Consider the following 23,047-nt stretch of genomic DNA (forward strand, 5'->3'; position numbering starts at 1 on the left):
ATGTGACCCCATTGGGGCTAGTGAGAGTGGGACGTAGGACTTCTATTTGAATTTTTTAAGAAAGAATGACTTTGTTACAGACTTGGAGTTGGGATTCAGTCTGTTGCTGGAAGCCATTCTACCTGAAAATGTATGAGGCCTACAATGAACAAACAGAGAAGAGAGCTGAGAGATAGGGAGTCCTGATACTGTCTGAGCCTGTGGATCTGGCTATGCTTTGAAGTCAAAGCTACCCTAGGTTCTTCAGGCATGTGAAACACTGGCTTTGTTTTATGCTTCCTTGTTTGTTTGTTTGTTTTTGGAGCCATTTTGATTTAGATCTTTTTTAAAAAGATGAATCTAAAAAATCTTGCTCAATGTACTTGAGAAACATGCTCAATCCAGTCTTCAGCATGGTAAGATTTCTTACCTTGGTCTTAATCGCCAACACTTTTTCTTTCTGTGACGTTATTTGTATGCCCTGTTAGAGCATCTTGTGTAGTTTGTTTTACAGGATAGCCATGTTTGCATAAACCTCTTCAGTAACTTCTAACAACGCGGTGCGTAAGGACTATGCATATTCATTCACCTTCATGCACAGAAATATACATGCATGGCTTGAATAAAATAGACACTTTCCAAGGGCTTCTTCAACTACAATGAATTAATTTATTGGGTTTCAACACTCCAAAGGGAGTTTCAGTGTCTGACTTAATGAGAATCATGGCTGCTTAACTTTGTCATTTGTTGTTAATTTTATTTCCAGAAAGTTAGGAGTGTGATTTGAGGCTTTTTCTCTAAGCTTCTATGATGGAGATGAATTTATCAAAGAAGGGTTGGGGTGAGGGGGTATTTTACTGTCATTTTGAGGAACGTTAAAACCAAGTCATCAGAATCAAGAGCTATCAGGAGTCAAGATCGATTTTCAAAAACAGGAAAATAAAAACAGAACTCAATTTGTGTTAAAATTAAGGGATTTAGGAGCTCATTTAATTTGATAACTAATGAATAGTATAGATATCATTTATGGGGAGTTTTCTCTGGGTCAGTCACCTATACATATTATTTGTAATCCCAAAGTAACACTGCAAGTTAGTTATTATTAATCACATTTTGCATGTGTCATTTAACTTTTGCTGCATAAGAAACCACCCCCAAGGGCTTCCCTGGTGGCGCAGTGGTTGAGAGTCTGCCTGCTGATGCAGGGGACACGGGTTCGTGCCCCGGTCCGGGAAGATCCCACATGCCACGGAGCGGCTGGGCCCGTGAGCCATGGCCGCTGAGCCTGCGCGTCCGGAGCCTGTGCTCCGCAACGGGAAAGGCCGCAACAGTGAGAGGCTCACATATCGCAAAAAAAAAAAAAAAAAAAACAAAAAAAACTACCCCCAAAATTAATGACTTGAAACAACAAGCATCTATTATGCCTTAGAATCTTGTGGGTCTGAAAAGTAGCTCTTCTGTCATGAGTTAACTCAACTGATCTCTGCAGTCATCTGACATCTGGCACTAAATGGTCTCCAATGACTTCACTTTCATGTCCAGTCATTTGTAGGCTTTTGGTCAGCGACCCTCAGCTCTCCTACATGTGACTGCTCTAAAAGGCTAGTTTGGGCTCATTCATGTTGTGATCTGAAGTTTTCAATCACAAGAGAGGCAAAGTCCCAATGAGCAAGTACTTTTTAAATCTCTACTTGTGTGAACATTTCTAGCATCCTATTGTCCAAAGCAAGTCACACAGCCATGCCTGGCTCCAAGAGGTAGAGAAATAGAGCTACGTCATGATAGGAGGAATGGCAAGGTTACATTTCAAAGGTATGTGCTTTGAGATCGGAGGAGGTTATTGTGGTTATTTCTGAAAAAAAAATAATTGAAAGAAAAATCTACCGCAGGAAAGAAAATTAACTCATGTAAAGGCACAGAGCTCAGACCAAGGCAAGAGAGTTTGACTTAAAAAACATGGTATTCTACAGTCCATGAGACTAACAAACTAAAATCGTTAAGGCAGAGTTGTAATTCATTACACAGAGAAGATCCTTACATACGTGTTCTTCCTAGCTGGCCTACCTCTTCCACTGCACGTATGTTTATGCCTTCTCTGATCAAATGAGAAGTTCTATAACCAGATCACTTAGTTTACATAGTCTTTGATTAATACCTTATTTGCAGTGTTGTTCAATAGCGAAAGTTCCATATAAGAGAGACCCAAACTCAAATACTTGAAAGAGCCAGGCGGATAACATAAGGTATGAGCCTGACTGGATATAAAACAATAGGGGATGTAGAGTCTGGAGCAATGCGAATTATCTGACTCATCTAAAAGTATCCAAGTTGGAAAAAAATATATAACACTGTGCTACCCCCCATAAAAATCTGCCTCAGGGGCAGGGATAGCCAAGAACTACCTATTTGGTTTGTGGTCTCTGCCATATAAATACCTACCCATCTTTAGCTAGAATTAGCAACATCTCCAAAGTAACAACTCCACCAGAGTGCTGTGCCCTTGAACAGCTGAGACAGGAATGTGTCAGAATCCCTCCACATTGTTTTCAAAAGGAACCCCAATGGACTTTTGATAGGGATGAGGTCACTGGTGTATCTACCTCTTCCCAGGGTCATGATGTTTGGCGCATCCTGAGGAGGGACTGTCTGTCCGGGAGGCTTGATGGGTGTTCAGGCTGTATGAGACACCATTGCCAGCCTCGGAGATGAGGGCTTGGATGTCCTGAACCCTGCCGGGTGGAAGAAATGCCCACAACAGAAAGAACTGGAGGTTCAGTTTGTCAACAGTCAAAGGGCAATGAAAAACTGTGTATTTTTTCTGTATAACTGTGAGAAAACCAGGCATTTAATACCACCGTTTTAACTTCAAACCAATCAAACATTGGCAGTTTGGAATTGTTTTATTTTGAGGCTTTAGCTTATCTCCGTGGAAGAAAAGTCTTTCCAAACTGGCTTTAACTAAAAATGTCACCAATCCCAGCTGCTCACTGGTGAGCAGAAACCGTGGTAACAGAAGGCCCCTTTTGATAGCCTTCTTCCATAATATCATCCAAATTTGCATGGCAAAGATGTGGGAGCTATTTATGTGTTGATTATTACAGTGCTGCAGTTTATATTTTTCCAAGCACAGTTGAAAATTATATTTAGAAAGGCTGACATCATCTTTAAATATATATTATAGCTCTCATTTGGTAGAGATGAGCTGTTGAAATACATGCCACCTACTCAACTTCTCAGAAAAACGGCATAGATGTTTCACACATGGTTATATATAAACGTGTACACTGGCAAAGAGCTGCGCTGGGACCTATAGGACTGAGAGGGAGTTTTGTGGGCTCTGGTTTTTGCCTTCTCAGTTTGCTCTCTATTTAAAAAGAAAGACTGGCAACGTGATTTCATTGGAAGAACATGGGTTTTGTAGCCAGAAAGTTCTGAATTCTGAATTCTAGCTCTGAGACACAGTAGCCGTGTGATCTCGGAAAACCGGGGCATTAGTGTCTATTCCTACCTTTGGACTCAAACTGAAATATCAGCTATTCCTGGGTCTCAAGCCTACTGACCTTCGGATGGGAGCTACACCATCCACTCCCTGGTTCTCAGGCCTTCAGACTCCAATGGAACTAAACCACTGGCTCTCAGGTCTTTAGCTCTCTGATTCACCCTGCAGATCTTGGGGTGTATTAGCCTCCATAATCATGTGGCCAAATTTCTTATAATAAATATTTTTCTACATCTACACATTCCATTGATTCTATTTCTCTGTTTCTCTTACTAATACATAGATTAACCTGTTATGTGTTAAATTCCCAAGAACAACTTGTTGAGGCAGAAGATAGTGTGCTATTAGCTCTATTTTACTTACCCCTATCAACAGGTGAGGAAACTGAGACCTCCAGAATCAAATGAATATATTTTAAGGTCAGAGACATTACATAGTGGAAGCAGGATTTGAAATTTAGAAATATAATGCTATTTTTCACCCATTTAACCACTATCTTATATTGTCTAGAGGTTACATGTTAGATAAAAGTTAGCTGCTGCTGCAGCCCTGAGAACATTTTGGAAATCTGATGCTCATGGTGAAAGAGAATCAAGGATACAGTAATACACCAGTGTACCTCAGGGACAGGGCATGGGGAAAACCATGGAATCTGTAGGCGTCATTCTGTGGAGTGTAGCTGGGACTGGGAAATGCTTTGGTTTCCCTGGCCTATCATCTAACTTCCACCCATCATCTAAACTGGATCTGGAATCTGACTGCTGATACCAATTAGATTTGTGTTTGCAATTCTGTGGCACATCTGAGCGACCATGGCCCTAGAGGGATATCCATGACAGGAATGGAATCTAAAATGTTTTAATTTTATAAGAGAGCAAAGTTACAATAGTATTTTCCTTTTTAGCTTTTAAGTGTCAGAGTCCAAAATTTCACCAAAGGAGCTTCATGGCTTAGAATGATTAAAATTTCACTTTGTTTAATATAATAGGCCAACTTTCACACTTCAGATGAGAAGAGCCAGATATTCAAGACAAATGCACCTTTTTGAAGGATTATATGACCACCATATTTAATAAATTGAGGCCTCTAAATGACACTTAGATATTGTATTTTGCCGAATTTAACTATTATGAAAAATTCTTCGAAAATCATTTCCCCACAAATGGAAATGAAAATACAGCTGCAAGGGCTAAGAATAGTGAGATGACATTTTATTTTTTATAAGCTAGTTGGCAAAAATTCAACTTTTATAAGCACATATGCCTGTCTCAAGCTTTTAAGGAATCAGTTTTATGTTTCATACCATTCTTTCTTCTTGCCTATTAAGCAAGTCTGAGTTTGCACCAAGATCAGTTTTTATATGAAGCTCAAAGGTAAGTTAATTTCTGTAATATTTGCATAGGCATAATTGTTTCCACACACTCCATCCCTACCACCACCCTGTCCCTGGGCTGCATAGCACTGTAAAACTAATCAGTTTGAAAACTCACTTTCAGTGTGTCACACCCTTGTTCAAGAAAAAGTTCTTGCTTCATGCTGGTACTCATGGTTCTCAATAACTTGACCCCACTCTCCCTGATAGTTATAATGAGAATAAGATATTTTTTTTAAAAAGAGTATTTTCTTTCTTTTTGACTGCCCCAAATCAACACTTCAGTAAACAACCCTGTCTTGCCCTCTCTAGCTCAGAAACAATTGAGAATTCAGATATGGGAGCCATCAAGATTCTGGTTAAAGTATCAACCTTATTACTAAAAAGTAGACATGGAGCAAAAACATGGCTTGTAACTGCTGTCACATATTCAAAGTTTCTCTCTCCCTTATTCTAACTTAATCTCTACAACTGTAGCTATTCCCTTGCAGGGACAGACCCAACCCTAGTCAGTTCATCGTACCAAGCAGAGACGACCAGAATTTGCCCTCTCGGAAGGAGGCTGGCCCAAAAAGATTGAGGAATGAGCTAAATCAGGCTTATCTGCTTGCTTTTCTTACACTCACCAATGCAAGAAATACACATACGGTAGGTGTGGGTAGAAAGAAAACCGGTATGTTTCTCATTTCATCTCTGTATTAGCTTTTTATTGCTGAAAAAAAAAATTACCACAGACTTAGAGGTTTAAAACACCTGTTTATTAACTAAAAATTAGGTATGTCAGTCCTACTCAGAGTCATCAGGCTGAACTCAAGATGTTGGACAGACTGAATCCTTATCTGGAGGCTCTGGGGAAAAAAATAGACTTCCAGGTTCTTTCTTATTGTTGGAAGAATTCACTTCCTTGTGGCTATAGGGCTGAGGTCTTGTTTTTCTTGCAGGCTGTCAGCTAGGGGCTATCCTCAGTCCCTAGAAGTCACCTTCATTCCTTGCCTCATGGCCCCTCTACTTTCAAGTCAGCAAGGATCCATCAGATATGTCTTGTGCTTTGGATCTCTGATTTATCTTTCTCTGACATTTAGACCTAGATTTTAAATAAACTTTTTATTCAAGAACAGTTTTAGAGTTACTGTGCAGATAAGGAATTCCAATATACCCCACACTCCTGATTCCCAATTATTAATATATTAGAGTAATATGGTATATTTGTCATAATTAATAAAGTTGATGTTTTGTTATTAATTAACCTCAATATTTCATCAGATTCTTCTGTTTTTCTCTAATGTCTTTTTTCTATTCCAGAATCCCATCCGGTATCCCACACTACATTCAATCTAAGTTTCCTCTTGGCTGTAAAACTTCTCAGATTTCCATGTTTGTAATGACCTTGGCAATTTTGAGGATTCCTAGTCAGGTATTTTGCATAATGTCCCTCAACAGGGATTAGACTAATGTCTTTCTCATGATTCAACTGAGGTAATGAGTTTATAGGCAGAAGACCACAGGGGTAAAGTGCCATTCTCATCACATTATCTCAAGGGCACATGCTATCAATATGACTTACCACTATTGAGGTTAACTTTGGTCACCTTGTTTGAGGTAGTTATTGTCAGTAAAGTTACTATGTTCTTCCCCTCTTTCCATACTGTTCTCTTTGGAAGTAAGTCACAACGTGCACTGTACACTTAAAGGGTGGAGAATTATACTCTACCTCCTTAAATGTAGAATATTGACGTTATTTGAAACCTTATGCACAGGATATTTAGCTCTTCTCCCATATTTATTTATTTGTTTAGACTTTTATTTACATCAGTATGAACTCATGGATATTTATTTTATACTTACGGTTATAATCCAGTATTTATCTACTTATTTACTCAAATGGTTTCAACTTCAGTCATTAGGAGTTCCTTCAGTTGGTTCCTGCATCCCTTTGATATCCACCCAGAATACCTCCCTTTCTTATAGTCAACGCTGCCATAACATAACCTAATCACAAGAGTGAAAGTGAAGTCCATTATATTTCTAGTCTCAGAGATTGTACAGAGTAGGTACACCAAAGAGCAAGAAATCTTGGGACCACCTTACAATTTTGCCTACCACAGTCACCCTCCTAAAAAGTGAAACAGAAAGCTACTAAATCCCATAAAACATGACAAATGGGAAATAACTCTTTTCTATGTCAATATTATACACACATATTATGGAGGAAAGAGGATTTTCCTGTGTTTCTGTGTATACATCCTTACTGAATTTAGTTTTCTGTCTTTTTCTCCTCCCTTTCACTCACACCTCACATTTAGTCTATCAGCAATACTTATTGGGTCTGTGTGCAAATATATCTCAACCACTCCCCACTATATCCACGGTCTAAGTTACCATCTTTTGTTTTATCTAATAGAGTACTGTAGTCTCCTCACTGGCCTCTCTAGAAAAGTTGCAAGAACTGAAAGTATTAAAACAATGAAATAAATTAGATCAGATCCTTACTCTGCTCAAAACCCTCCAGCTTTCCCAAAGGTATTAAAATATAACCCAAAATCCAGCTTTCCCAAAGGTATTAAAATAAAACCCAAAATCCTTATCATAGTCTGCAAAGACCCAGGTCAGTTCTTTGAACACTACCTGTGGAGAAGGACTGGTTCTTTCCACTAATTTTTGCAGATCAGTACCAGTGCAAATCTCTTCTAACATAAGACTGACCATGTAAATTCAATGACACCTGTATTTGAACATATTATGCTCAATGAAGTGAGTCCACTGTTCACTGCTTAAATGTTGTGCAATGTCAAGTTGCTATAAATGTCTCTAAATGCTTGCTTTCAATTTTATTGTCATGGAGAACTGGTAGTTCAGAGATGGGAGTGGTCAGTGCGCTACACTTTGATTAGCACAGTGCTCTCAAAATCTGAGCCCTGGCCATCTCCCTCCCTCCTGCTCTCCCCATTGCTGCCTTCTTTCCAGCAAATCTCACATCATGTTCTCTCTATAACACACTGCACTAGTTTTCTATTATTATATAATAGACTACCACTAGTTTTAGCAGCTTAAAACAACACACATTTATTATCTCACAGTTTCCATGAGTCAGGAGTCCAGGCATGACTTATGTAGAGCCTCTGCTTAAGGTTTCACAAGGCTGTAATCAGGTTCTCATCTAGAATTTGGTGTCTTCTTCCAAACTCCCGTGGTTATCGTCAGACTTCTGGTCTGTGAGGTTGTAGAGCCAAGACCAGCAGCTCCTTAAAGGTACTCCAAAGTTCTCTACTAAATGGCCCTCTATATACACAGGTACAACATAGAAGCTTTCTTCTACAAAGCCAACAAGGGGGAGTCTCTCACTACAGTCTTCTAAAATGGAGCCATATAACAGTATGTAAATATGGGTAGTCAATGTCATAAAAAGTAGCTTAGTTAGGGATATCCCATCATCTTTGCCATATTCATCCACTGGAAGCAAGTCACAGGTCCTACATATACTCAACAGGAAGAGATTACACAAAATCGTGGACAGCAGGAGGTGGGAAATCATTGAGGGTCACTTTAGGGTCTGTCTAGCAAACACCAAGCTTGCCTAGGGGTTTGTCCTTGCATTTCCTCTCCCTAAAGACTCTATTCCTCATTTCTTCTAGGTCTCTGCTCAGATCTTACATTTTGAGAGTCCTTCCCAAACCTGCTTCCTAAAGCAGCCACCCCATCATAGTCATCCCCAGTGCCTTACTCTCCTTTATTTTTCTTCACAGCATGGATCATTCTCTGACATTAAATGATTATTTGTTCAAAATCTGTCTTTCCCATTAGAATGGAAACTAATGGAAACTATTAGGTTGGGAATAGTTGGAAACTATTCCAACTATGGAAACTATTTTCCAAGTTGTAAGAAATGGGCCTGTCATGGAGTACATGCTCAAAAAATATTTGTTGGATGAATCAGTAAAAAATTTTAATTTGTAGCACTGGTCACCAAAGTTGGCTAATTTGATCCACACCTTTTAAAAATTTTTATTGGAGTATAGTTGATTAACAATGTTGTGTTAATTTCACGGGTACAGCAAAGTGAATCAGTTATACATATGCATGTGTCCACTCTTTTTTTTAGAGTCTTTTCCCATATAGGCCATTACAGAGTATTGAGTAGAGTTCCCTGTGCTATACAGTAGATCCTTATTAGTTATCTATTTTATATACAGTAGTGTGTATATGTCAATCCCAATCTCCCAATTTATCCCTCCCCCGCTTACCCACTGGTAATCATAAATTTGTTTTCTACATCTGTGACTCTACTTCTGTTTTGTAAATAAGTTCATTTGTACCCTTTTTATAGATTCCACTTTTTACAGTAGATTATGAACAATGTGAGTTGCTGTTAATGTTTAATCTTATCTCTATTGCAAGTTTGCTAGTGGAAACAATGTAATAGAATACAAATAGCACAGACTTTGGAACAGTACAGTCTGCAATCAAATTCAAATTGTTATTCACTACTTTTGTGATCTAAGAGGTTAATTTCTCTGAATTTCAATTATAATACCTGAGAAAACAGTGCATGGTTTTCATCAAGTAGATTTGGGTTAGATCTTAGACCCACTATTTACTAGTATGACTTTAGACTAGTTTCTCAAGCTTCTGGAGGTTCAGTGACCTCATCTGTAAAATGGGAATAATAATATTTTTTCCCACATACAGTGACTGTGAAGTTAAATGAGCAAATGCATGAAAAGCACCTAACTTGGTGATGGGCACACTATTTGCACTCAGTACACATTAGCTTTTATTAATATCAATACTTTTATGCATATTAATATAATAAAATTATATAATCAATATCAATATAAATTCTGTGGTACACAGTATGCTGTTAAATGATATTCACTATCTTTCTATATCTTTCATTTGGACTTAACATAGAGCTAGATATAACAATAATAATAGTGATAACTACCTTCTATGGAAAATTTTATTTTGTTTTGTTTTATTTTATTTTGTTTTGTTTTATTTTATTTTGTTTAGGACGAGTCCTAAACAACTCTTCAGAACAGGTGACCAAGAAGCAAGTGTCAACATTCCACACATAGCTGACTATTCTGGCTAACGCTGAGGAAAAAACACATAAATTACTCTCTATAACTAACTATGGGGAGTTGCTGTTCAATGGATATAAAGTTCAATTATTCAAGTTGAAAAAGTTCTTGATATCTTCTGTACAACATTATGCTTATAGTTAATACTGTACAGTTCACTTAAAAATTTGTTAAGAGGGTAGATCTCATATCATGTGTTTTTTACTGCAATAAAAAAAAATGCCTGGGGCTTCCCTGGTGGCGCAGTGGTTGAGAGTCAGCCTGCCAATGCAGGGGACACAGGTTCGTGCCCTGATCTGGGAAGATCCCACATGCCGCAGAGCGGCTGGACCCGTTAGACATGGCTGCTGAGCCTGCGCGTCCAGAGCCTGTGCTCCGCAATGGGAGAGGCCGCAACAGTGAGAGGCCCACGTACCGCAAAAAAAAAAAAAAAAAGGCTGTACATAATATTTTCATTATTTTTTAAGTTTTTACTCATAGCATTTCACAAATGATGTGTTTCTATGTAAGGATAGGTTAAACAACAAATTAAAAGAAGCATTTTATTATTAAGCTGTATGAAATACTCATAAAATTATGATTAAAAAGAAATATTTTCCCTTTTGTTAACATCTAATTATATAGAGTCCATGAAATCCTCTATTACAACTTAAAATACTAATTAAGTAAAAGTCTAATATTCTGAAAAAGAAAAAATGTGTACATTCTAAATATATCTTATTGCAGAGTTATGAATTTAGAAACATATACATGTTTTATGTATTGCAAAATACAATGTAAAACAAAGCAAACTGTAAAAACTGAAATAGAATTCTAACATAAGATGGTGAGTTAACCACCCAGAGGAAAGAATTATTTGAAATGATTTTAAAACATGCTAATTTTACTATTTAACCATAGTGGAATATAGTCTACGAATGAATAAGACAGTCAAGTAATCCTAAATAGCATTCAGTAGTCAACTATTTATTTTAACATTGTTACTGCTATATTGAGATCATATGTTTATGCATGTGGATACATTCACTACAAAACTTTAAATACATAATTATGTTAATAGGATAGTTGATATTCTCAGTGCACAATAAAAGAAATAGAAAGATAGAATCAAATACTCTAAATAAAATCATATTGTGTTAAACCTCAATTTGAAAATATCAGTGTGGACTCAGAGTTATTTATTTATTTATTTATTTATTTATTTATTTATTTTAATATGTACTCCCTAGATATGCCTATTGGAAAAGCCTAGAAGCTATGACAACCCAATAGCAATAAGAACACCTAGCACCCAGATTGTGTTCTCTATATAATATACTCCACTAAAAAGAACCAGTGATCCTTGGGGAGTGATTGATTTCAAGTCTCAAGCAGAAAATATCCAACAAGTCTGAGACTTCTTGCTGTACAAAATGCAAGAAAGAGCTTAAAAACTAATTGGTCAGTCCAAAAGGCCCAGGAGCAAGCAGGAAGTGTCTCTTGTTGGCCATAAGTGAGAAATTTAAGCATATAGTAGCAATAGTAATAGTACCAGCAGTAATAATAAAACTAATTAATAAAATAATTAAAACATATTGAATATATTGAAACCCATGGTGCTGCTCAGAAAAGAAAGACAGGAAGGAAGGAAGGAAGGAAGGAAGGAAAGAAGGAAGAAAGGAAGGGAAGGAAACTCATTTAACCTTTAAAACTTACTAGGACATCAACTCCTTTCTTAAAAAAGAATCATTTTTAAAGGAAATAGTTAAGAATAAATAAAGATAGTTAATAACAAGTTAATAAATAATTAATTTAACAGTACACAAATTTAATATTGATGCTTATTAACAATTATTATTAATAAATTATTAATGATAAATTTTAAATAAAGTAATACATAATTTAAAATAATAATTTCTTTTTTGTAGAAGAATTGTATTTGAGGTCAGCAAATAGCTTTTGTTGATGAGGAGATCTTTTTAGAAAAACCTCAGCTGGTAAATGAAGGAAATTTGAATGCAAATCACTATTTGGCACCCCGAAATAAAGTAATTAATTTAGGTAACCATCAACAATAGATGAAACCCTTAGATAAAAGTTTGTGAACTTTATAATGGAATCATCAGGTAGCCACAACCTGAACCCACTGATCACTTTATTTCACTATAAGTGAGATAGACATATGTATGCCTGATGTGATCTGTCACTTATGAAATATTCTTTTAAAAGAAAAAACAAAACGAAACAAATCAAGGCTTTAGAACTAACATTCAACCTAAGGGACAACTCACAGTGTGTCTGCAAAAAGTCAATAAAGTGAAAAAAAATTGTAAATAATATTCCACCTAAGAATAATGATAGGACTCATTTGGATCCTGATATAAACCAAGCCAACTGTAAAGACACACTTTGCTGTGGTTTAGAAAATGTAAATATGGACTGAGTATTAAATGTATATGTGGAATAGTGCTAATTGTACCTAGTTATGATCATGTGATTTGGAAGAAAAGACTTAATTTTAGATACTCTTAGTGAAATACATAGAGATGAAATGACATAATGTCCGTGATTTTCTTTAAAATACATCAGTGCATAAGATTATAAAAAAGACAAAAGGGATAAATCAAACAAATGTGACAAAATCTTGATGATTGTTAAATCTGGGTGATATATGGCAATACTGTGAATTAGTTTACCCTCAAGTATGTTTAACAATTTTCATTAAAATTAAGAAGAAAAACTAAAACAAAACCCCTTCCTCTCTGGGGTATGAACTTATCCCTAGAGGGACCCTGTCACCATTCTTAGGGACCACAAATCTGATTGGAGGATCTGGATTCTATCCTAGATCTGAATCAAGACCAGGCTTCCCATGTTCCTCACATGCTCCTTGTTTTCCTGTCTTTTTCTTTAGTCCTAGAAACCATACAATATCATAGTCTTTCATTCTACTAATGGCTTCATACTGATCTCACTTCTTGACTATTCTGAGTTGTCATGAGAGCATCACATTGTTCAGAACTGAGTCCTGACTTCTGCTTCTTGTACTAATTCAAGTGTTAAATCATGGATTGTGATAAACAAGAAAGAATTTACTGAAGACCTAGAAGGGGAGAACAGTTTGTACCATTAGAGAGTCAGATATTGTCACTCTGGATAGAGGAAGAGGGAAAAACAATAACCCAAAGGCCTCTGTGGGCCCAATACACCTTAGAGATAATCAAGGGACTTATCTGATTATTAATTATAATAACTAAGTGAAAAACTAATATTAATTGAATTCAGTTTATACTAGGCACAAGGGTGAGGTCTTTACATTCATTACCTCATTTATTTATTGAAATAACCCCTCAAGGTGGTCATTATTAATGTTCATATTTTACAATGCTTAATTAACTTGCAAAAGTAAAACGACTACCAAGTGAAGAAGTCAGGATTTGACCCCACATCTGACCCCAGAGCCCACATTCTGGTAAGAAATAGAGAAAATAAAATTTGGGGGCTTCTGTTAAGTATAGAAAGCACTTTGTTTCTTTGTTTGTTTTTAGGAAGAAGGAGCTTTTTCTTTCATTTATTTAACCACCATTGATTACTCATATGCTATGTGTCAGATCCAGTGCCAAGACTAAGAGGATAGTGGTAAATATGACCTGGTACCAGCTTTTGGAAAGTTCAAAATCTAGTTGGTGAGACTGATACACCAATAGATAATCAGAATGCAATACTATAGGTATTAAAATTGAGGTATACAAAATTGTTGTTTTTGTTTCTTTTGCAGTTTGTCTGCAGGTCAGACTTTAGAATAAGGACTAACATGGAAGTATTTATGAAAGGTGTAACTGAAGGAAAAATTAAATAACATGAAATAGAGCTGGAGAAGACAGTTTCAAGGGAATGACATAGGGTAAGAAAAATAAGTAGGACTTCAGCAGGACAGATAGTGGCAGAAATAAGAAGGGTGAAGGGTCTGCAGAAGTCAGAGCTCAGAGGGTGGGGTAAGGCAGGGAGCCATGGCTCTGAAGGTGGCTGGGGACTTAATAGTGATGGTTTTACCCGGGACGTCCCATCACCCTCACTTTTTTAAGGCACAGGAAATATTCAGCCAGACATATTCGAAGAAGGTGGTCATTTTGCACAAAATTTTGCTACAATCTTTTTGGCCAATACACAATCTTGTGTATGAACTTTGTGGTAAACTATTAAAAGACAATATTTCCTTGAAACAATTATTTTTTTTTCCAGTTGGGGGTTAAACATCCATATACGTGGTCTCTATTTTTGTCTTGGAATTTGCAGGGAATACAAACCACCACATGGCTTTATAAGTAAGTAGTCCCTTCAGGATGTCACCTGAACCCTTGGCAAGCACAGTGGCTCTTCTGATGCCAACCTTGGATGTGGTAGATAGAGGGACTAATAGGAATTGCTGTTTCCAACCCTTCTGAAACTTTCCAAGCTGTCTTTGACATCTGTTCCATGCACATTCCACTAGCAGCTAGGGAGTAAGGGATTTTGAAGATACTATTAACATTTTTTTGTCAATTAGGAAATGTGTGATCAAATAATTGCTCTAAACTCTTCAAGATGACCTAACTTAGAAAGCTGGAACAAGGCAATGGAAGGCTATCTATATTCACCCTAAGAGTATGGTTTACTTATGGTATAGTGTTAAACAAAAAATCTAAATTTTGAAAGTTTTAAGGTGTTTGTCCACATGACTCTGAAAAAATCTGCTTATTTGTAGATCTTTTATTCAACACAGGCTCCTGGCAAAATAAACCATTCTATTTTCTCCATATGTACTCTGGGATGCCCTACTTCAGTGCCCATAATGATGCTCTTCTTTCCACAAGGAAGCCTGTTTCTTTCTTCTCAACATTTCTAAATGCTATTTGCTTCATCCATACCTGGACTAATTCCTGATTTTTTCATATAACAGTTGAGTGACCTTGGGCAAATCTCTCAACCTCTTTGCGACCCCAGCTTTCTTCATCTGTAAAATGGAGATGATGGCTATAGCTAATTTAGAATCATGTAAGGATTAACAGATAACATCTATGAAGCACTTAGTACATAATAAAGGCTTAATAATTATCACCTATTATTTTAATATAAATTATTATAGTATTAATAGCCTGTCCTACTTTCATCATTGTCATAGACTCCTTTCTGATTCTCTATAGAACAATTATTCCCTGCCTGCTCTGAGTTTCCATTGCAATGTACCTATACCGTTTTCATGCAGTACATCATTTCTTACTTTAGATATCAGTTAATATATATGTGTTCTGTCTCCCTTGTAACTTCTGGGGATCAATATCCATATTTGATTCACCTGCATGTCCACATTTTCTAGGATGGTGATATGCTTAGGGGAACGACTTAGAAATATTTATTTCATAGATATCACATTTTGAAAGTGAAAAGCAAATAACATGTCTATGTAAGTTAGGGGGTATTGGTGGTACCACCAGCTACTCTTGCTCAGATGGCCCTCAAGTTCCCCTGACTGGCCTCTTTGACGCCAAGCCTGGTCCTTCCAGCCACACTCTCTAGACAGAGTGATTTTCCTAAGGCACAACTCTGATGGAGTTGCTCCCTTGCTTTATTTCTTTCAATGGCATTCCATGATCAGTGCAAACTTCACTATTGCCATAAGAGACATTTCATTATCTTCTGACCTCTACTCCCTCTTTTCCAGCCTCATCCCTCACCCCTCTCTTCACTTCATGCAATATGTGGAACACATACTGGATTACGTGAAATATGACATTTTCCAGACTCTCTCTATCCTCCTGTTCTGTGCACCTTTCTTTTTGTCTGGAATAAACTACTTACCACTTTCCAGTGTCATCTAGTTGACTGTGACTCATCCTTTAGAATCCAGTATAAATATAACCACATTATCTCACCAAGAAAGCCTTTCCAGTCCCTCTCTATTTTGGCTATTTCTCTGTCCTATATGCTGCCTTGTCTCCCTGTGTGTATCTCTATCATAACATTTAAACCACAGTATTAAATTTTATCTTACATATAGGTTTCACATCTCAGATTCTGAAGTGCTTGAGCTAAAAAGCTCTCAATCATCTTATTCACCGCCCCCCACCGCCCTTCTGAGAGTTCCAATACTTCCAATAACTTAGAACCTACCTCACTACCTTCCACCCTTACATTCACCCACTTTCTGCCTCACATTTAATTAATATCAACTGCATAAATTTTCCTTCAGATATCAACTTATTTAATGTGTTTTCATGAATTTTTGCATGCAGTGTACTCTTCCTATAAAACCCATTCCACCTTTATTCTCTTGACCAATATTTGTCTTGTATTCATCGTGAACACCATGGTTTCACAACCTTGAAACTATTGGCATTTTAGACCAGTTAATTGTTCACTGTGAAGGCTGTCTTGTATTGTTTCCTTACCTCTATGCACTAGAGGCCTATAGCATGCACCCTTGCCTTACTATAGCAAACAAAAATATCCCCAAATACTGCAAAATACCACCGATGGGGCAAAATCACTCTTGGTTGAGACTGTAGGCTACACCCTAATAATAGAACTTTGTGTTCCTCTCTCTGTTTACAGTGATGAATGGATTTAACCTGGTTCAATGAAGACTACTTTTTATTGGTAGTGTTATTACTGATAAAGAATATGTGATTAGAACCTAGGAAGCAAATCCTATTTCCCATTAGTGTCATACTCTTTTATTTAAAAGAGGGTTTTCTAGACCAAAAAAAAGTCAAATCAAAGATTTTCTATTTGTTGAAAAATACAGAAGGCAAGAACCCAAGAGTACTATAACATTGTCATTATAAGTAATAGGCAGTAAGCACCAAGGATTGATAATGGAAGCTCAACCTAAAAAAAAAAAAAAAAAATGCCAAAGAGGTAAGGATGTGAGAAATTTTCTATTAATTTAATGCTATTTTGTGTTCACATCAATAATCTAAATCAAATCAAAATTCATTACTCTTTTCTTTCAACCCTAAATCACACTATGAATTACACCTATTTCTTTTATGACGTGGCTATGGAAAAAAGGGATAGTCAGTTTTTCAATTTAACTCAATATAGGTGAGTTTTATGCAATTCAACAAACATTAAGAACACTCTTCTGTGTGCCTAACTCTTTAATAAAGTTTTAGGACTTCACCCATATATTCAACATGCTTAAATTCTAATGGTTGTTCTATATCTAAAAAAGACTAGAGTTATCAGGGGGAAAGTCCACTGGTTATAGAGACTTCTCAGGGAAAGTAATGCAGATAGTTGGTTTTGAACAATGAGTAGGAATCTTTAGGTAGACAAGACAATGAGAATGTACCAGAGGATGCCACCAGGATACACATCAATGTATTGCTTCCAAAATGTCTTGCTGCAAGAAACTCAGCAAAGCAGAGGATTTAAATTCTGTCACAAGTTTCTTCTTGCTTTGGGGACTGGTTACAAACATTTTTTTAAACCAGAAGAGGTCCATCGACTATGCTTTAAGTAAGTCTGTGGAAAGCACAAAGAATAATATGTATGGGCATGAATCATAATGTCATTTGAGTAAGCTTATTCTATCAGAAATTTTGAGAATCTAAACCAGGGCATAACACTGAGTATGGTGAAGGTAGGGAAGGAATTAGGGGAAGAAAATATTTCCTCCCTATAGTGCATAGGGTCTGTATCCTGGTATTTCCTTTCATATTTTATTTTATTTTATTTTGGAGCAGAATTTGGCAGAATTTCTTTCTTATTTTTTAATTTAATTTTTATTTTATATTGGAGTATAGTTGATTTACAATATTGTGTTAATTTCAGGTATACAGCAAAGTGATTCAGTTATACATCCTATAAGTCAATATTTGAGTGAGGCTTATATGGGAACTCTCCATATTACCTTTACAACTTTTCCGTCAACCTAAAACTATCCTACAATAAAATGTTTATTTAAAAAGAGATTTTAAAAATCATGAAAAAAAGAAAAATAATGGTCTGAACAATGGAGAAGGTCAGCAGAAGGGAATAGTCAGGCAAGGCAGGGTGCTGAAACATTGGAAGGGGATTGAATTCCCGGTGTTTTTGCAGTTATAGATCCCTATCCTTAGCCCCTCCATGATCCCTTTCTTACCACATGTGCCCTTGCTCTCACTTCCTCCTATTACTAATTAGGCTGTTTTATATGAATTTCAGCATGCAATATTTCATATTTAATAACCTTGCATCAGAAGAAATGGGAAGTCAAAGAGGCTGGAATTTATTGCCAGGTGTTCTGGACAGCATCTAGGGCATTTATAGAGAACCCACAAAATTCCTCAATACCCTGAGGAACTCAAAACCCACACTTTCAGGAATCCAATAATTTTCAGCTGAGAATCCTATAAATACCACAGGAGATGGGCTATACCCTGATCAAGCTCATTCGCTGGTTATTCAGGCAACAGGAAGTTGACATTCGGGGTACTCATAATTGGCCTTTGCATTTAGCACCTTGTTCACATAAATTGAGGAAGTTCACACCTCTAATCTCTTGCTACTAATGTCAGCCTGCTAGAATCTGAACTCAATAAGATGAGGTTAGCTTGCTGGAAAAGCTTATTTTTCTCAACAGGAGGAAAAGAATCTAAATGTTCAACTGAGAAACATGGAATCTGACATGAGCGGTATGCTTCCAAAGCTGAAGGTTAAAGGTAGAATGTCACTAAGGTTGTTACTCAGTCTTTATGATTTCTGTCTTTTTAAAACATGACTTCACATTCTCTCTTTGCTTGTATTTTATATTAGAGCCAAGTTGATTAATATGGTACACCCATACACACCCATGCTGTCTCTCTTCTCTCCTTTGCTCACAATGTACCCATGACCTCAAGTACCATTTTTTGTATCATTAAAAGTCTAAATCCCACCTTAAAACTCCTATTCAAATTCATTCCCTTTAAATTCCTATTTCCTTGAAATCTTCTTTACTCTGTCAAAAATCGTTGTTCATTTCCATCTGTGTTTATTATTCTTATTTTTAAAAGTTGACACCTAAATTTTGTTATTATTTTTCCTTAGCCAAATGGCATGCTTCTTGAAGACAGCTAGTTCAAATTTCTCTATTCTAACAGTGCCTAAAATAGTGCTGGTGTTAGAGATGACACTCCCAGAAAAGCAAGTCACCTGTTGTAAAGCTTCTTGTTGGAAGCATTAGGATGGCAATTATAAGTGGTGATTGTTTAAGCCAGAAATGAGCCTCTCTTTAAAAAAACACCACAGTTTGGGGCCTTTATAAAGGCAGTATATGGGCCATCTGAAAAGAGATGAACAAGGACTTCAGGATTAAGACTCCCTCCCCAAGAATCCAATAAAAATATATATACAGTAGAAAGGAAGAAAACTTTACCAAGAGCAGCCAGACATGGAAAAGGAAACCATCTAATGCTTCATAAATTAGAGGTCATGGAATGAAAAAGACATTTATATAGTAGCTTAAAGTATCTGTGTACCTTGGCACAACTGCTGATCTTAGATGCCTTACTAACAAGCCCACAGATCCTAAGAATTTCCAACATTACCCCAACATTTTGAAAGTAGCAAATTAAGTGGATAGTCTTAAATTCCTTTTGTTCTTACTGGTGAGTTGTGGATACGGTCCCTGGAAAACCTGTTTAAAGAAGGAAACTCAAGAATCCAGAGCTACTCTGAATTGGCGGAATAATCCAAAGCACAGTGGTAACTATGCCATGAGATTGGATTTTACTTACAACTAAGAGAAATGAAATTTGATAAAGGACACTTAGCCAAAAATATATTTTAAAGTAACAGGTAGTGTAAAAACACTGCACACCGCTATTTTGAACTACACATCTTCCCCTGCCACTGAGCTATGGAGGAGCAGACATAACACCAAATGCCTTACCCTCAAATCACTCTTTGGCAGGGAAAACAAACTAGTCCTGGATAAGTAAGGAAATATTCAGCATTCAAGCAGTCACCCAGCTGCCTGAAAGTGAGCAAAATTACGGCGGAAAATGGCATAGTAAATACACAAACCTAGCTAAGGAAGAAGGAGAGGTAGCAACAACATAGCATTTCAAAGATAAATATCAAATCTAAAAGGAAAAATAAACAAAGGAACAAAAAATCCTTCATAAGTGTTACACTTTACAACATATATAATTACTGTATGAAGTTAATGAGCCAAAGTCTGAAAGACATGAAAATAAACTAACAACCAAAGTCATGAAGATAAACTAACAAGAAAAGATGAAAAGATATATTGAAAACTTGATTAAGAAAATAACATCATTACTGAATTGGTACATACATTGGAATCAACAAGGAACCAAACAGAGCAAGCTGAAAAATCAAATTATGACAGAAAACAGCAATAACAACACACTTGGGATAATCAGAAATAATGCAGGTGAGAAAGGCAAAAAAAAAAAAAAAAGATTAAACTAGTTAGATGATAAAAATTGATTGAAATAGAGAAAAAAAGAAAAAGCAACAAAGAGAGAGAAGAAAGTGTGTTGTTTTTGAATCTTTCTTTGAAATGAATATAGAACTAAATTCCCAGGTACTTTACAGAGACTATATTTCAGTAAAATGTGATAGGAAACCATCAGTACCAATATGCATCATGTTTAAGTTATTGAACTTCAAGTACAAAGAAAGTTTTCTTTAGGCTTTTGGGCAGAAAAAAGCAAATTACCCACAAGGTAGATATAACCAGGCTGGCTTCAGACTTCTCTGCATAGAAACATTCAATGCTGGAAGACAGTGGGTCTTTGTCTCCAATGATCTGAGAGGGAAAAAATGTATGGAAAGAATATTATACATATATGAATCAACCAAATCAACGAAAACCATCTTATACGCTTTTATTTCTAGTTTAGATTATCAGCACCTATAAGATGGAAACCTTGAGTGATTATAATAGGTGAGTTCAAGCTATGGAACCAGCATAAGCAAAAGCTTGAAGACGGAAGATATCTGATCCGTTCTGGAGAGTGTAGGTCATGTTAGAGTGTCATAGGTGGCAAGGACAGAAGAAGGTAGTAATAGTAATAGAAGAGTGGGCTGACACAAGTTTGTGCAAAGCCTTGTGCACTTCTTATATGTTATCCATTAAACAGCAGTAAACCATGAAGCGTCTAGAAATAGAGTGTGTATTCTAAAGTGTCTAGTTTATAACCCACTCTAAAGGGTTAATAGAGTTTTAGCTTCTGTAAAACCTTAAATGACGTGAATACAGATCCTTCCATTGTGCCATTTTTTAATTTTTTTTTTTCCTTTTTTTAAGAGACAGACAAAATGCATGACTTTCAATTGATGTTCTGAAACTATTTTTAGCATTAGACATTTACTAGATGTCTACCATGTGTGAGACCCTGGTATTGGAGTAGAATCAGTAAATATCCATAATCATTTCTGTATTTACAATTCTGTATATAATCATTAACATTTAGCAGGACAACTGTAAGTTTTGTAAGTAAAAGTACTCTCAGGGTTAGTAAGGTAAGGGAATAAATACGTTAGTTTAGACAGAGTGTCCAAATGGTTAGCGACCATAAGGTGAAGTCTCAGAAATCAAGAAAATTCAATTATGCTAAGCGTCATATTTCCTAAGTATTCTGGTTTTATGAATTCAACTCTAGTGAGTAAAGCACTGTGAAAGATTGGCTCCTTCTTTTGTTCACCCATCAATCATTTTCAAATTCTTAATCCCTGTAGAAATGGACACATTTTTTTCACCGTGACCTGACAGTAGTGTAGTGTGTTGAAAAGAACATTGATTAAATCTCAGAATGTAATTATTAGCTGTGTAATCTTGGCCATGAGAATTAATCTCTGGGACTGTCGGTTTCCTTATCTGTAAACAGTAAAACTACTAAGCAGTACCCACGGTTATGGTAAACAGTAAGTTAATGTATAGAAAGGGTTTATGATGACAATCTGCATATATGCAGAATAAATATCAGTCAGTTATGTTTTTCCTTCCTTTGTCACTGGTCTTCAAATCAAGAAACCTGATTTTTTTTATGACTCAAGTTCACAGTGTGATCTTGCACAGGCACTTAAGCAATTAGGGTCCTTGTCTATAACACATCTCTTATGTTTATTCCAGCACTAAAACCAGTGAGGTAAATATCATGCAAAGTTGTTGTAAAGAGCAGTTATAGAATGCAGAGGAATGAAATCATCTAACACTGCTGCCCAAATGGCTGTGAAATCGGTCTGTAGGATGACTGAGACATAAGTCATCACTTCCCAACAAGTGAAGAAAGCTCAACCACTATGGAGAGCATTGTGATTGTACATAGATGAGCTTTATTATTATTTTGTCCATCTTATGGTGGGTGATGTTCTTCATATATGGCAAATCCATACCTCCAAATGAAACTCATGTGTGACCCATATGCACAGACATTCATGTCAATGTGATCACTAGCTGGAACTTGTGCATCCCCAAATTGCTGCAACTTAGGTTCTTTGGGAAATAATTATTTTGGAAAAGAAGTCATGCAGGAGATAATTAAGAAATGGCAGGACTTTCATTTTCCATTTCCATTTCTTTCCTTTTGCTTTCTTTAATGTCTGGAAAGTGATGAAACAAACTTGAAATGGTAAGTGATGGAAGTGAGTTTGATTGTCATTTTGAATTTTCTCAACTCCCCTTTATCCTTTAGGATAACTGATGATATATAAAAAATGTAAGAGTACTCCATTAAACATAGGTTAAAAAAATTATCAACTTGTGGTCTACATATGTGAATACTGATTTCAAATTTCAGCCAGGCTATATTTCACAGACCAGTTAAGAAACAATCATACCTGAAGAATGACAAATAGTGTGGAAGACTATCTAAGTTGTATATTGTCTATTTAACTAGGTTTTCTGGCATTCCTGCCAAGTCTGGTTCTCATGAAAGATAATTTATTTTGTCATTGGGTGGCAGTGGAATCTATTTAGGCAACTGTGATATAGATTTATATTCCACTAAACTGTCACATTGATTTAAATGACTTGGTCTTATATGAAGACTGATCAAAATGAAGATTGGTTGTAAAAGTATTCTAGACGGAAACACCACTGTATTAGGAGTATTATGAATTGTCTTGCTACGTTTTCTCTAAAATTAACCTTTGGCCTAAGGA

This window comes from Globicephala melas, chromosome 5 (genome assembly GCF_963455315.2).
Source record: "Globicephala melas chromosome 5, mGloMel1.2, whole genome shotgun sequence".
NCBI lineage: Eukaryota > Metazoa > Chordata > Mammalia > Artiodactyla > Delphinidae > Globicephala > Globicephala melas.